Source organism: Drosophila navojoa, chromosome 4 (genome assembly GCF_054131105.1).
Source record: "Drosophila navojoa isolate 15081-1374.11 chromosome 4, UAZ_NAV_1.0, whole genome shotgun sequence".
Taxonomy (NCBI): Eukaryota; Metazoa; Arthropoda; class Insecta; order Diptera; family Drosophilidae; genus Drosophila; species Drosophila navojoa.
Genome location: NC_142892.1, coordinates 26,586,436 through 26,602,450, shown reverse-complemented (window position 1 = coordinate 26,602,450; position 16,015 = coordinate 26,586,436). Strand labels below are relative to the sequence as shown.

Genomic DNA, 16,015 nt, shown 5'->3' with positions numbered 1-16,015 from the left:
CCTGAACCCATTGAAAATGGGAAATCCGGGTATAAAGGTTTTGTTGAAATGTATGTACAAGGCAGATGGTGGCGTGGCAGACAGTATTGCCGTTTTGGCCAATTTTCGGCCAGATCTGGCTTATTTTCAAGTGCGATTGCGGAAAAAATTGGGGAATTGCGGGTAGCGGAAAATCTGGCTTATTTAAGAATCTATTTAATATCTGATTTTAGTTATCACAAGAAAGTTTCTCAATGACCGATTAATTGACAAACTAACTATCTGGCACCTATTAAAATCTCACATTACTAGTTCTGCAATAATTCAATCTCTATCTAACATAAACTGGCCTAACATTGACGAGCTTGAACGTCAATATAATGAATTGTCGTTAGTGCCATGGGATTCCATTTGATTCCATCAAATTTTGGGTTGAAGTAAGGAATTACAGAGACTCAGACTCATTTGCAACAACCAATTTTTTAAACTGGCTTCTCTTGCGCTAGAAATACATTCGCTACCAAGGAAATTTAATAAAAAAAATAAAATAAGAAACAGGCTGAATATTAATACGCTAAATTCAATATTAACAATAAGGTAAAGGCCGAAAAAGTGACACTTTCATTATAACAGAAATTAGTATTTTTCAAGTTTAAAATTGTTGCTTTGATTATAAAAATCAAATCTGCCTCAAATCAATTGAAGCTAACTAACATTTAAAAAGTGAGCCCGAAGAGTCTGTCGACGATATAATGGCAGACTTGTTATCATTATAAACATTCCATTGTAAAACGAATGTACAAATGTTATGTTATTCATGAATATGATACTTTTTGTTATAATGTCTGCACGTATATCTACATATTACAATATAAAAAAAAAAAAAAAAAAAAAAAAAAAACCAATTATAAAATATTAGCTTATTTTTCAGCTAATCGTTTCTGGGATTTAGCTTATTTTTGCTTATTTTTTGTCCTGATTCAGTTATTTTTTCTCGGAGAAAAACGGCAACACTGCTGCACAGATGCATGTGCCTTCTCAAGCCCGAATATCGCTCTGATGTGTGCCTGTAAAGTAAAACGTTTATTATCACATCGACGTTGATATAGTTAGCCTTATTTATTTCCAATGAGCTGATTGTATCCAACGCAGCACCACTTAAGCACGATCGAAGATGCTGGAGCTTCTAGAGCTGAGATCATAGATATATGTATATGTCGTATCAGTGTAGAGAAAGACTGGCAACTGGTGCTACTCGATTTATTTAGTATTGTGGTGCAATTAATGGATGTATTGTCACTTGGAGAGAGACAACTATAGCTGTTGCTGAATGTGGTCCCGTGTATCGCTGAGTGAGAGCGAGACGGCTAGTAATGTTTTTCACACAGGGTCGCTATGGGTTCATGAACAAGAATAAATCAACTGTAACCACTGACCAGACAACACATAGACTAGACATGTAGAGCAACGTTTTTCCACGCCGCAAAATCTGTCTAGCAGGACCCGGCCAACTTCGTATTCGGGTAATGAAAGATAGCACGACGAAATCAGTGCGCTCTAAGCACGCAAACGAAATGGTCATGTATGCGCTTTTTGTTTTTGTCTTACTCTCCCTCTAACTCTCTCTCTCTGTGGGCTCTCAAATCATGAAGCTCAGCAGCGCACAAAAATTGAAATTTCTTCGCGACGGTCCCAGCTCTTTTCTTTTCTTAAAATCGTTTGCGACATTCATGCAAACAAAATGTTAGCGTTTCGATATATATTTATGGGAAGGGTATGAATGCATACATGTATAAGCATTTGTGACCTGCGTGCGTTACTCTTGCTGCTTGCAGCAATTTTAAAGCCCAGCAATTGCATTTGGTCGGTCTTACGAACTGTCATAACCACTTTACACAGATGTACTATGTATGAACATACATATATACATAAGTACATTTATATATTATTATTGCTAATCATGTTTATAAATGTGTTTATATCCGTAAATAATTAACTTTATTAAATTCTTTGCAATATGTGAAATACACATGTCATATTATACTCAAGCTTTAGTCATTATTGTCAAAAATTTCTAATTAAGTCATAATGGCCCATTTGATAGTCACCCTACGATTCAAATCATACAAAATTTATAAACTACTAAATCCAGAGACAATTAGCTTGCCATCTCATACAAGCATACACATAAAAAAAAAAATGTATGTATGCATGTGCTCACATATGTATAAAGCGGGACTACAACGGACGATTTACGAACATATTGTAAATGTGTGTGTGCATGCTCGTCGCGAAATCATATTCTTTGTGTGCATCAAAACTTGCATACCCTTCCCAGAAATTATCAACGAAACCCTTACAATTTGCTTGCATGGGCGTGGCAAACGCTTTTAAAATTTTGGTGTACTCTTCACTCAAAAAGGGGATCGTCGCGAAAAAATTTCAATTGTTTTCCGATGTTGAGCTTGATGATTTGAGAGCCCATAGAGAGAAAGAGAGAGAAGAGTGTGTGAGAGAGAGTAGGACAAAAAACACAAAGCGCATAGAACGGGACAATTTCGATTGAGTTTCTGCAGCGCACTGATTTCGTCGTGCTATCTTTTGTACATATGTACATACATACATATGTATGTATATTATCGTAGCCCGAATCTTAAATATATACATATGTACATACATATACTTTGTGGCACTGTGACCGGCGAGTAACTCATTCACATACATAAGTAAGCATGTGTGTAGTATAGTAACTGGCAGGTAACTCGCGCTTATATTTAAGCACCTGATTTCATTTCAATGATCGTGGAATGAATTTTAAAAAAAAATTACCTGATTAAGCTCCCTTGCACCTGTGCATATATGTACATATGTATATATGTACAAATGTACATACAAATGTACATACATACATATGTACATATACAGATTAACTTTACATTTATTAAAGTTAGCATATTTTCATACATATGTATACAGGTCAAGGTGTCATAAAAATCATGAAAGTAAAATAACTTATACAAATTATTGGCAAGTGCACTTGTCACTTTAGTTAGTCAGCTACCTACATACAAGCGCGCCTCTTTAATTCGAACTAGAATCGGTCAAGTTGAGGTAGGCACACGCCAAAGTTCATGTCTCATGCATACACATGCACATACACACACGCAAATGTGAAGGCCCACAGGCATACAAATGCTTGAACAAGTGATCTCCCATAATTGTTAGCTTCACAGCCCATGCGGACATGCACTCAAATGCATATACATATGTATGTATGTATTCGAGCACTCCTCAAGATCGACCAAATTCAAATGCTAGGGCCTAAAATTGCTACAGGCAGCAAGGCCTTCGCACGCACACAGGCAAACTAATGCTCATACATGTAGGAAGGGACTGTGGTGTGCGTGTGCACGGTCGTCGCGAAATCTTTTTCATTAGCACCACCAACGCTTTCATACCCGTCTCACATATAATAACGAAAACGCAAATTTGTTGTACAAGGTTGGCAAACGGATTGAAGAGTTAGGTATACTCTTCACACAGAAGGGAAGAAACGGCAGTCGAACTGATAGCTGATATAGTTGCAAAGTTGAAATCCAATAAACTACCAGAAAACTTAACTAAGACCTACGACGTGCGAAAAGGACTTTTGTATCGCAAAATCCAAAAGGCTGGTAGAACACGTTGCTTCGCAGTTGTTCCACGGGCGTTCAAATGGTCTGTTATTAATCAAGTATTATTGGTTCGATAAAATGAATAAATACTTTCGAAAGTTCGTGGACAATTGCCTAACTTGCAGGTCTACCAAATCATCTTCTGGAAAAGTTCAAGCTGAGCTTCATTTCACCCCAAAAGTTAGTATACCTTGGCATACCGTTCACATCATTACGGGGAAACTGAGCGACCTCAAAGAGTATGTTATCTGATTGATGCCTTCAAAAATTTTGTTTATTTGTACCATACCTTCAAATTGATAAAAGCTATGAAATCTTCCATTAGTCTGTTTGGTGTCCCGAATCGCATTATAGCCGACCAGGGCAAATGTTTCTCTAGCTCTACATTTTTGGAAAGAGGCGCGACCCCTAGGACTAATTCTACCGTGCGAAACGGAATGTGAAGGTTCGGAAGGTTCGGCAAGAGCAAGGTAACTGTCGTTAGACACAAAGTTGGTGATTACGTCTTGCTTAAGAACGAAAAAAGAAATCAAACGAAGCTAGATTTAAATTTAGGGGGCCATTTTTAGTGGTAGAAGTGTTAGATGGTGAAAGGTATTTAATAATGATAATCGACAGTATAAGTATTATTAATTATACAGGGACGTGTAAAGGTCAGTATGGCCGCGTCCTATCAGTGTTGAGAAAGACTGGCAACTGGTGCTACTCGATTTATTTAGTATTGTAGTGCAATTAAAGAATGTATTGTCACTAGGAGAGAGACAACTAGAGCTGTTGCTGAACGTGGTCCCGGGTATCGCAGAGTGAGAGTGAGACGGCTAGTAATGTCTTTCGCACAGGGTCACTATGCGTTCGATGAACAAGAATATGCGCCCAGAACTAGAGGTTTTAACAAGAGAAGAGAATTTCAACTTGTAGAGAATTTAACAAGAAGGAGCGACACCGGGAACTCGTTATTAGGCGCAACTATAATGGAAAACTGTTACGAAATACGTAGCGCCCCGACATATGTACTTCATGGGGTTGGCGATGATTCCTCATGCCTGTTCAGGGGAATACACAAGTAAAAACGATGCAATTGGGCGTTACCGACTGCTAAGTTCAGCTCTAATACTGTAGAAAGTTCAGTTTTTCTCGATTCGCCCCTACTGGGCGTAGACACTTCATTTGGCCAGCTCATAGAACAAGCGAACGGTAACCTAATTTCAAAATTTGAATTCTGACGCTAGAAAATGTGAAAATTACAGGACATTTTTCGATTGCCACGCCCCTGGTAGGCGTAGATATATATAGATATTTGAAACAGTAGCTTACCTGCAAAACTTCAGTTTTCGTGGAGTGCGGTCGATGTCATCGCGATCCATTGCAGACTCTAGCTTGTTCTGTGCTTTTCCCTGTAAGAGTGGAAAATCTGAAGTCAACGTGTATGCTGTGGGCGACCCATTAAAATAACAAAGAGTTCGCGGCGGTAAAGTGCTGCAAGAGAGGGGGCAATGGCGTCATTGTTTTAGCGACAGGGCTCTCCTCTTTTCGTTTCTTTTTAGGCACGAAAATATTTGTCATTTTAGGCATCACACTTGGGCAAAAAAAAATCGGGTGCACTCACTCTAACAGCTAATTGCAATGGACAATCACTAACTTTGGTGAGTTGCTAAGGCTTAGCAAAGACAATAACCTAACTGCTGGAGTGAAGTAGCAGTTAGTAAAAGTGCGCCCGTCGTAGCTAAGCCATTCTGGCCTGTATGTATACGCTTAAATTATATAAGTAGTCATTGCCCTCTACTGGCCTCACATCGTGGTAGTCGGAGCAAAATGGATGCCAATATGGAGGACGAGCTGCAAGCCCGTCGTTCCTCGTTGCACAGCAACAACAGAGGGCGTTGCCGTAGCCGTTGTCCTCCAATCAGTCCCCAATCACTAAAAGAAGCGTTAGCCCAAATAGGAGTTTCCCTAGAGAGTTTTCTGCCTTATTTGGGGGTCAGTGGCATATAAATGCCTTAATGAGAGAGGAGCTGGCTAGGCTGGTTAGTGTCTAGATGACGGCCGAAGCGTTCTGTAACCGACCGGTTAAAAACTGTGAGCTACAGACCACGCCACTCAAAAAAGTAGGCGAGAAAGGTAAAGCAGCGAGCATTAGTGCCACAACAGATAGCAATACGCCCAAGCGGTCGAGGGAAGTTGCCACTAAGCAGAGAAAAACTCCCTCAAAAAAGCCGAGGCCCAATAAAAGCGCAGCGAACCCAATACAACTAATGGCTCTACGGGCTGCAGCTAATAAATCCAATCAATCTGGACGGTCGTCAAAAGCCTCTGCAAAAACGACCCAGAACTGACGCGGTTGCGATTTCAGGCGTAGGTAGTTGTAGCTATGCGGACATACTACGTGTAATCAAGAGCGACCTAAATTTAAAGCATCTGAGCGGACACGTTTAAGGCAATACGAAGACAGCTAAGAGGGACCTTTTGTTGCAATTGAGTAGAAAGCCGGAGAATAGCACTGCGGCTCTGCACGAAGCTGGGCGACCGAGCGGTAGTTAAAACACTAACAGAATCGGCTCAAATTGAGATCTAGATGAGTTAGCAAGCAAAGAGGAGATCTTGAGGCTATCAAATCGCTTCAGCCAGCTTTTGGTGGACAGCAAAGAGCTACTGTTGCTCTTCTAATTGGGAAAGCTAAAGCTCTGCTCGAGCTGTTCAAAATCAGAAGGATGGGTAGTATGCCGTATTCCAGCCGTGGATCAGCCTAAGCGCTGTTTAAAGTACCTTGATTAAGGTCATATGGCAGCCAACTGCGTCAACGACTGTGACTTAAAGTGCGCCGGTTTCAGGTGTGGAGAGATGGGTCACAGTAAAAGCATGCACCAAGCCACCGAAATGTAGCCTCTGCGTCCGGAAAGGTGAAAAGCAGACGGCCCACTCAGCAGGTAGCTATAAGTGCCCATCATACCGTGAAGATGCACGTAAAATGAAATGTTAAGGTTTCTTCAGATTAAAGCAGACCATAAAAGAAAAAAGTATAGGCGTAGCCTTTCTCAGTAGGCATCATCAGTGCAGGTCCGCCTGCCATAGAACATGGGAAACAGACGCAAATGGTAAAGCTGTGTTGTGAGTATGTGGTTAGTCGACGAATGTACTTTCGGATATTCAGTCATTCAATGGGTTCTTACGTGGCCGATATGGTAGCTTATGGCTCTACAGCTGCTATCTGGCTCCCAGCATGCAGCTCAGTGAATTCACAACAGTGTTTGACGAGCTTACCGAGGATGCTAGGGGTCGGAAGGCCATTATAGCAGGAGATTTTAAGCCAGTCGGGCTTTCTTACTTTTGTCACTTCTTTCCTCTTTCGGGAAGCAACATGGAGCCATTGCGATAGCTATACGGACAGCGGTCATATGGTACTTCTTTTCACAATGGGTGAGCCACCTACCAGGGCGTCAACCTTGTGGAGAAAATTATATCGGCTGGTCACTTTGATCCCATGGCCTTTTCAGAGGCTACTTAGTCTCTGGGCACAATTGATAAAGCTGAGGCCATAGCATTCCAAATGGTAGCCCGAATTCAGAGTGCCTGCAATAGGGGCATGTTACGACGCAAGCAGTTGTACAAATAGGTGACATTCGAAGCAAATGCATCCAGGCGAGAAGAAGCTACCAACAGGCTCGGGGTAGGTCTACGTTTTTTAAGAAACAATTGGCTTATCACGCATCTAGAAAAGAGTTGAAGAAGGTCGGCAAACTACCGGAAGACTCATCGCCGTATAGACCAATCTGTCTTCTAGACACCATGGGAAAGGGGCTTGAGAAACTGATTTGCTCTAGACTGGAGACTTCTTTTGCTAACACCGGATGCCTATAACCTAATCAATTTGGTTTCCGGAAGGCCCCGTCAACAACTGATGCGCTAGAAAAAGTTGTTGGCTTGGCAACTTCCGCCAGCCAAGGCACCAGATGGAGACACGGAACGAAGCAATACTGCATCATCGCGCCTCTGGATTTAAAGAATGCCTTCAACACAGCTAGTTGGATATGATACTGGATGCGCTATCACAATATAATATCCCTAAATATCTAAAAGAGATAATAAAAAGCTATTTCAGAGGAAGAACATTGGTATACAACACGAGTGAGGGTCGCCAAACTCATACAGTGTCAGATGGAGTATCCCAAGGCCCAGTGCTGGGGCCTCTCCTATGGAATATCACAATATTCCAATATCGCGGCCACAATTATGATGGAGCTTCGCAGAATCGATCGAAGTCATTGCGAAGCATTGCTTTACCGCCGTCCCGCAAGCAACGTGCGCTATCCTTAGCCGCCAAAACACATATTGTATTATATGAGTAAAGTTGTTAATAAACGAATTTAAAAAAAAAACAAGAAAGAAAGCTCTAGTCGAGACGAGATCCCCTGAACCCCACAAGCAACTGATATTCCAATAATAATTAGCAAACACACACACACACACACACACACACACACACACACACACACACGCATACAAAGAAACACACGCATATACACATACTCACATATACAGGCGATTGCGCTTGGGTTGCGCTGCAGTGTTGGAAATATAATGAAAACTTATTTGTTGAATAATTTAATTTCTAGACGTACGATCGTAATGAAACTTTCAGAATGTAATCATAATGTTTAAATGTATTAAATTGTATTAAATTGTATAAAATACATCTTTAGCCTATGTTATAGTTTAACGATAGTCTTTATCGATAGTAATAATCGAGAGTTTTCCCTTCTCTATAAAAAGCCACGCCAAAGCGACAATAAAATATATACTTATTTTGAATACATTTAAATACAAATAGTGTTTTAAATGTGGCGTAGCCACAGATTCACTGATGCAACGCCATCCAGCAGAAATAAACGAAACTAACTGCTGATGTAATTCTAGGAATGTGCTAGAAGATGTTTGAATGTATATGTGCACACGTATAGGAAAACTGCTGTTGCTGCAGCACGTGCGTTTGTTAATTGGCCAAACATTTTGTTAATTTATTAACGTCGATTGATATAATGGAATTTAATGAAACTTCCAGCATATGATCTACATATTCTATTGAATATTTGGCATTTTAAAAAAAAAAACATGTCAAATCATTCACAATTAGCTATACTAGCATCTGACCTTCACCGGGGATTCTGGTGAATTTGGAGCCGGTATCCAAAATATAACAAAAACCGAAATTGTATAAAATGCATTGGAATATATTTTTAAAATTTGGAGACTATAGCTCTAAAAATGTAGGAGATATAAATTTATAACCTATTGCGCTTGGGTTGCGCTGCAGTGTTGGCAATATTATGAGAACTTATTTGTTGAATAATTTAATTTCTAGACGTACGATCGTAATGAAACTTTCAGAACGTAATCATGATGTTTAAATGTATGTGTATACCGAAGCACAAGTCTCTAGTTTTTGATATACGACTTTTACAAAGATGTGGGTGAGGGGGTGGATTTAGGGGTGGGGGGTAAATTTTAACAAAAACCGAAATTGTATAAAATACATCTTAATATACTTAAAAATATAATATTTTAAATTTGGAGATTCTAGCTTGAAAGATCTAGGAGATATAATTTTTTAAGTGATTTTCGATAAGGTTTTTTATCGATAAAAAAGTATCGGAATGAGTTATCGTTTTTTATTGATAAACTCGATATGGGCGTGATATATACGGACATTTTAAAAAAAAGTTGAGGTCTCTAGCTCTTATATCTTCTGAAATCGACGCGTCAAACATACGGACAGACGGACGGATTTCCCATTTTAAATGGGTTCAGGGTATAAAAATAATACGCGTGCTAAATATCTCGAAAGTTTAGGTATTTATTTGTCTCAAACAAAAATTTGTTTAAATACTTTATATTTATATTTCTCGATTGATGTTATGTGGTTTTGTGCGAGGGCATATTCAGTATTACTATTAATAAAAATGCCGCGTCCTAGAAGATCTAATCTTCCCTGGCGGACCCATGATGCAATTAGGCAACGGAATAACGCGAGTTAATTTTCTGACGAAGAACGAGAAATCGCCTGAGAAAGGCGCCGCGTTAGTATCCAGCAGAGAAGGGCCTTAATTCGTGCAACCCGTGAAACGGCAATAAGAAATGGTTCAAGGATTTTATTATCTGGCGATTTCCGACAAACACTACCAGTAATTCCAAGATCTACTGCTGCCGACGAAATAAACGCTTGCCTCAAAGCATCAAATGTAATGAAATGTAACCAAACTTCAACTGTCTGTAGATATGAGAGTTGAATTGTTGAACGATCTATCTGCTGATGATTTCTCGAAGCAATTGCTGAATATCGGTAATGGCCGTATTCCTGTTGACGAATCGAGTGGCTTGATTTCATTTCCTCCAAATTTTTGCAATTTCGTCTCATTAAAAGATGAGCTTATCAACAAAGTATTTCCGAATATCATTGCTCTCCACAAAAATACTAAATGGTTAAGTGACCGAGCATTTTTGGCGGCTAAAAATAAAGATAAAGATTTTATAATTCAAAATAAAATCGTTGGTACTCTGTATTCATTCAAATCTATCGACTGTGTAACAAACGAAGAAGAAGCCACTAATTATCCAACTGAATTTTTGAGCTCCTTGGATGTGCCTGGTTTACCACCGCACAATTTACAACTGAAGGTTGGCTAGGTAGAAAATGCGTGTTTTTCTCATGGTCAATTGTACGTGGCATGCAAACCATTTGTTCTTGCACCTGACCAAAAAACAAAGAATGTCGTTTACCACAACGTGCTTGAATGAAAATCCGATTAATAAATTAATCAGAGTGTATCCCAACCTGAACAACATAGCTTTTTACCTCGAAATAATGGATAGGGCAATGCAACGTTTGCCGGGCCAGCTAGTATATTATAAATATAGAGTCTCCATATTTGAAATGTATATTAAGATGTATTTTATACAATTTCGATTTTTGTTAAAATTTACCCCCCCCCCACCCTTATATCCACCCCATCACCATCCTATTTGTAAAATGCGTATTTCAAATACTAGAGACTTGTGCTTCGGTATATACATTAAACATTATGATTACGTTCTGAAAGTAAGATCTTACGTCTAGAAATTGAATTATTTAACAAATAAGTTCCCATAATATTGCCAACATTACAGCGCTGCCCAAACGCAATCGCCTGCATATGTGTGTGTGTGTGTTTTTTTTTTTTTATATATTCGTTTATTTACAAGTTTATTATACTACCAGTTGCAAGAGTGTTAGCTCGGATAGCGCGCGATGCTTGCGGGACGGCCGTAAAGCATTGCTTCGCAAGCACTATGCGCTACCTTAGCCTGCTCGTCTTCTTATTCGCTCGACCCTACGCAGCTCCATCGTCACTGTGGCCGCGAAGGTGCTTGTTAGTTCCCAAGCTTCCTCCGATTCCAACATGGCGTTGACTATGTTGTCCGCTGTGATGGAGCGGCCCAGTGCCTCTTCTAGACGACGCCTCTCCTCCACATACGAAAAGGATGTGGTTGGCGTCTTCCACATGCCCTCGCTCGCACCAGGGGCACTCGTCAGATTCCTTGTGACCAAAACGCTTCAAATAGCTCCGAATGCATCCATGGCCCGAGAGGATCTGCGTAAGATAGAAGTTAACCTCGCCGTGTTTGCGGTTAACCCATGGTTCGAGCTCCGGGATGAGCTTGTGCGTCCACCGCCCTTTGGCTGAGCTATTCCACTTCCTTTGCCATCGTGCAATGCTGTTCGCCCTGGTAGCGTTGTGTCGCACATGCGCGTGCGAATTCCGCTCCACGGCTTCGGCGACCAGGTACTCCAGTGGCACCATAGTCCTGAAAGCGCAGCTGACTCTGATTGCGCTCAGTCTGTAAATCGCGCAAATGTCCCGGCTGTAGCTCGGCGTTACTATCGCTCTTGACCATATTGGCGCAGCATAGAGGATGAAAGACCTAATGACGCTCATTAGAAGAAGACGTCGTTGCTGTTTAGGTCCCCGCGTGTTAAGCATAATTCTTGATAGAGCTCTACAAGAATCAGCTGCCTTTTTATGCACATAGTTAATCTTGTGTCTAACATGACGCCAAGATACTTAATCGCCCTCTTTGACACGATGCTGACGCTGCCTATCCTTATATTGGCAGTCTCCACTTTCTTGCGACTGCTTACTAGGACGACTTCCGTCTTGTGCGCCGCAAGCTCGAGCCCAGCTCCTGTCAACCAGCTTCGTATGCGATTGATACTTTCGCTGCACATATCCTCTGTATCTTTAAGCTCCTTGCCTAGCTCCTTGCCTATGACGACGACAGCCACATCATCAGCAAAGCCAATGGTGTGCGCACCTGCTGGTACTTCCAAGCGCAGTGCGCCGTCGTACATGATATTCCATAGGAGAGGCCCCAGCACTGAGCCTTGGGGTATTCCAGCTGACACTGTATGAGTTTGGGGACCCTCACTCGTATTGTATACCAGTGTTCTTCCTCTGAAGTAGCTCTTTATTATCTCTTTTAGATATTTAGGGAAATTATATTGTGACAGCGCATTCAGTATCATATCCCAACTAGCTGTGTTGAAGGCGTTCTTAACATCCAGGGTCGCGATGATGCAGTATTACTTCGTCCCGTGCCTCCATCTGGTGCCTTGGATGGCGGAAGTTGCCAGCCCAACAACTTTTTCTAGAGCATCTGTTGTTGACCGGGCCTTCCGGAATCCAAATTGATTTAGTGATAGGCCTCCGGCGCTAGCAATAGCAGTCTCCAGTCTAGAGCAGATCAATTTTTCAAACACCTTTCCTATGGTGTCTAAGAGGCAGATCGGTCTGTATGAAGATGGCTCGTCTGGTGGTTTGCCAGCCTTGGGTAGCAAAACCAGGTTCTGGGTCTTCCATTTTGTAGGGAACGTCTCTTGTAGTAAGCATTCGTTGAATAATTCGGCGAACGTACTAGGGTGCAAGGCGAGGGCTAGCTTTAGCACACGATTTGGGATCCCGTCCAGCCCAGAAGCTGTGTTGGTTCTAAGACCTCTTAGAGCTACTAAGATTTCTTCGTCTGTAACTAAAACAATTTGAGTGCTCGTTGAGTCCTGATTTGCAGACTCGGACTCCGGGGCATGAATGGAGCTTAATCTTTCTGGAAAGAGCGTTTCCACAATCGATTTAAGCTCCAGACGATCCGTCGGCTGCACCTGTTTACCTGCGTATAGTCTTTTAACTACTGTCTTATATGCCCTGCCCCAAGGGTTATATTCGGCTGAGTCGCACAACTCTAGAAAGCATTCTCTTTTGCTTGCCCGAATGGCCCTCTTCAGCTGTCTTCTAGCTGCCTGGTAAGCTAATTGTAGACCTATCGCGAGCCCGTTGGCAGCTTCTTCTCGCCTTGATGCATTTGCAACGAATGTCACCTATTTGTGCATTCCACCAATACGTAGGCTCTTGTTGTCGCGTGAACTGCTTGCGGCGTAACATGCTGCTTTTGCAGGCACTCTGTATTTGGGCCACCATTTGGCATGCTCTGTGCCCAGAGACTGAATGGCCTCTGAAAAGACTGTGGGATCAAAAGTATCTAGCCGATACGACTCCCTCCACAAGGTTGACACCCTGGCAGGTGGCTCACCTATTGTGAACAGAAGTGCCGAATGATCGCTGCCCGTATAGCTATCGCAATGGCTCCATGTTGCTTCCCGAACGAGGGATGAAGTGACGAAAGTAATGTCAATTACAGATCCGTATCCAGCCCGACTGAAGGTGTACTCGTGGCCAGTGTTGAGCTGTGCAACATTTAGTGTCGCGAAGATCTCCAGTAGGATACGACCTCTGGCATTTGTTTTGAGGCTACCCCATTCTAATGCCCAGGAGTTAAAATCTCCAGCTATAATGGCCTTCCGACCCCTAGCATCCTCGGCAAGCTCGTCGAGCACCATCGTGAATTCACTGAGCTGCATGCTGGGGGCCAGATAGCAACTGCAAAGCCATAAGTTACCGCGTACGAACCCATTGAATGACTTAACATTCGAACGTACGTTCGTTGAGTTGCCGCATACCCACAACGCAGCTTTGCCATTAACGTCTGTTGACCATGTCCTAGGGCAGCTAGTTATATAGTGATGGGGCTCATACATTTTTCCCTAATGGTCTGCTCTAGAAGGTCTTGGGCAGCAATACAATGTTTTAAGTTAAGCTGCAAGAACCTTAACATATCATTTTACAAGCAGCTTCACGGTAGGATGGGCACTTGAAACTGCCTGCTGAGTGGTCCGTCTGCTTTTCACCTTTCCGGATGCAGAGGCTACATTTTGGTGGCTTAGTGCATGCTTTTGCACTGTGACCCATCTCTCCACACCTGAAACAGGCGCCCTTTAGGTCACAGTCTCTGCGACAGTTTGCTCTCCAAAAATGTTAACCTGTTATTTCTTTCCATTTAAAAACCTTAACGAAAATCAGTTTTAAATTTATATCTCCTAAACCTCAGATGTATTTTATTAAAATTTGATTTTTTTTATTATTTACCCCCCACTTCAACATATATTTATATATTATTTATATTATATTATATATTTAAACAATCTGAAAGTTTCATAAAAAGAAGTTTATCGACAGGAAAAGTTATTAAAGAATTAAATTCCCATTGAACGAATACACTTGACTATGATGGTGTTTAGTTTCGTATTGATCTTTATTATTCTGAGCCTGGGTTTATATACCCAAACTCAAGCATATTTTCAACCCTTAAATCTAGTATATATGTTGCTGAGTGTGTAAGGCTCTGCATTGGTCTATTAGCTATTCTTATCCTATCGCTGAGTTTGTAAGGCTCAGCGCTCGTCTCCTTCGTAATCTGACTCTGGGGTTGCAAGGGTTGGTCTTCATTTGTATATTTATGCAGTCCGTACATGTGGCCCTTATCGCTATCACAGCGCACTACCTGCTAGTCGCTGAGTGCGTCGGAGGCATGTATACGATCATCGTATATTCATATGTTCATGCCTGAACACCCATAGTATGCCACACTGCTGTCAATGCATACTTATGCGTGGTTGGCTCTGTGTGTGTACTTCTTGTGTAAGCAGAAGGATGTCAAGAATTAATATATCATTCCTCGAAGGGTTCAGGGGGTTTCATAGTCTAGTAGTCTCGACTAGAACTTTTTTACATGTTTTTTTTTTTTCTTATTCATACCCTGAACCCATTTTCAATGGGAAGTCAGGGTATACTATGTTTCTTAAAAGTATGTAACAGGCAGACGGAGGTGTGGCAGAACCTATAAAGAACATATATTCTTAATCAAGACAGCGCATGTAGCAGATCGCATAGGCAAGTACGTGTGGATGCATGATTAAAATATCAGCTTGGAGGGTTCAAGATATCTCCTAGTCGAGCAGTTTCAACTAGAATCTCCTCACTTGTTTTTTGTTGATTAACTTGACTGATCCTTTCAGAGTGACAATAAAATGCATTGTTTAATTTTTTTTTTAAATTTCTGCTCAGAAAATAAAGAGCTATTGCAAAAACCCAACGTATACGAAGTTATCAAAAATGTTGTGAATAACAAATTCCACATATTTATTGAAACACTGGAAACAAAATTGTAATTCTCGACTTAGGTCAGTTTTTCCAATGGATTCAAGCCATCTAATCCAGCGTATCTAAAATCAGTCAACTAAAAGTGACACCGAGCGAAGAAATCTTTGAATCAAATTCAATAGATGCTTTCCAACAAATGGGAAATGAAAATCTCAAATTCGACCGGTGACCCGAATTATAAAGAAAAGGAAGCAATACTGTCTACATTCCATTACGATCCGATTCAAGGAGGTAATACAGGCATAACAAAGCAAGTAAGAAGGTTCTAGTCGACACTGCTCGACTAGGAGATACCCTGAACCCTCCAATCTGATATTCTAATCATTCTGTACTTCTTTTATGCACATATGTATATGTCGTGTCTTCACAATATTATGAATATCGTTTTATCACTATTATAAGCATGGTGTCATCACTATATTTCAAGATTAAGAGCGTAAAGAGAAAATAATAAAATGTACTTCTCAATAACGCATAAGGTTGTATGTGTGACTATGCGACTGCCGTTATTTCAATTCCAATCGTTTCTTCCCCGATCCGTTATCCTAACCTGGCAGACGTCTCTGTATGACGCAGTCTGGGCCCGACAGTAAGTTAGAGCGAGATAAGCATAACAATTGCAATACATATGAGCGAGTATGTGTGTGTCCTCACATAGAACAGCAGTAAGATGGTAAAACGAAGTTATGGCAGTTTCGAGCAGAAAACGAGCGATCATTTCGAGGCCCAGAAAGCGTCCGGTGATGAATGTTTATATAATAGAAAATACTATCTCCGATATCT

The 16,015-nt window shown here is 41.1% G+C and overlaps 1 long non-coding RNA gene across 1 annotated transcript in view; it reads right to left on the bottom strand.

The window, feature by feature from the left end:
* LOC149091574 (uncharacterized) overlaps positions 1–16,015 on the bottom strand; it is a 178,946-nt gene that overhangs the window by 57,422 nt on the left and 105,509 nt on the right. The gene's annotated exons all lie outside the window — the stretch shown is intronic.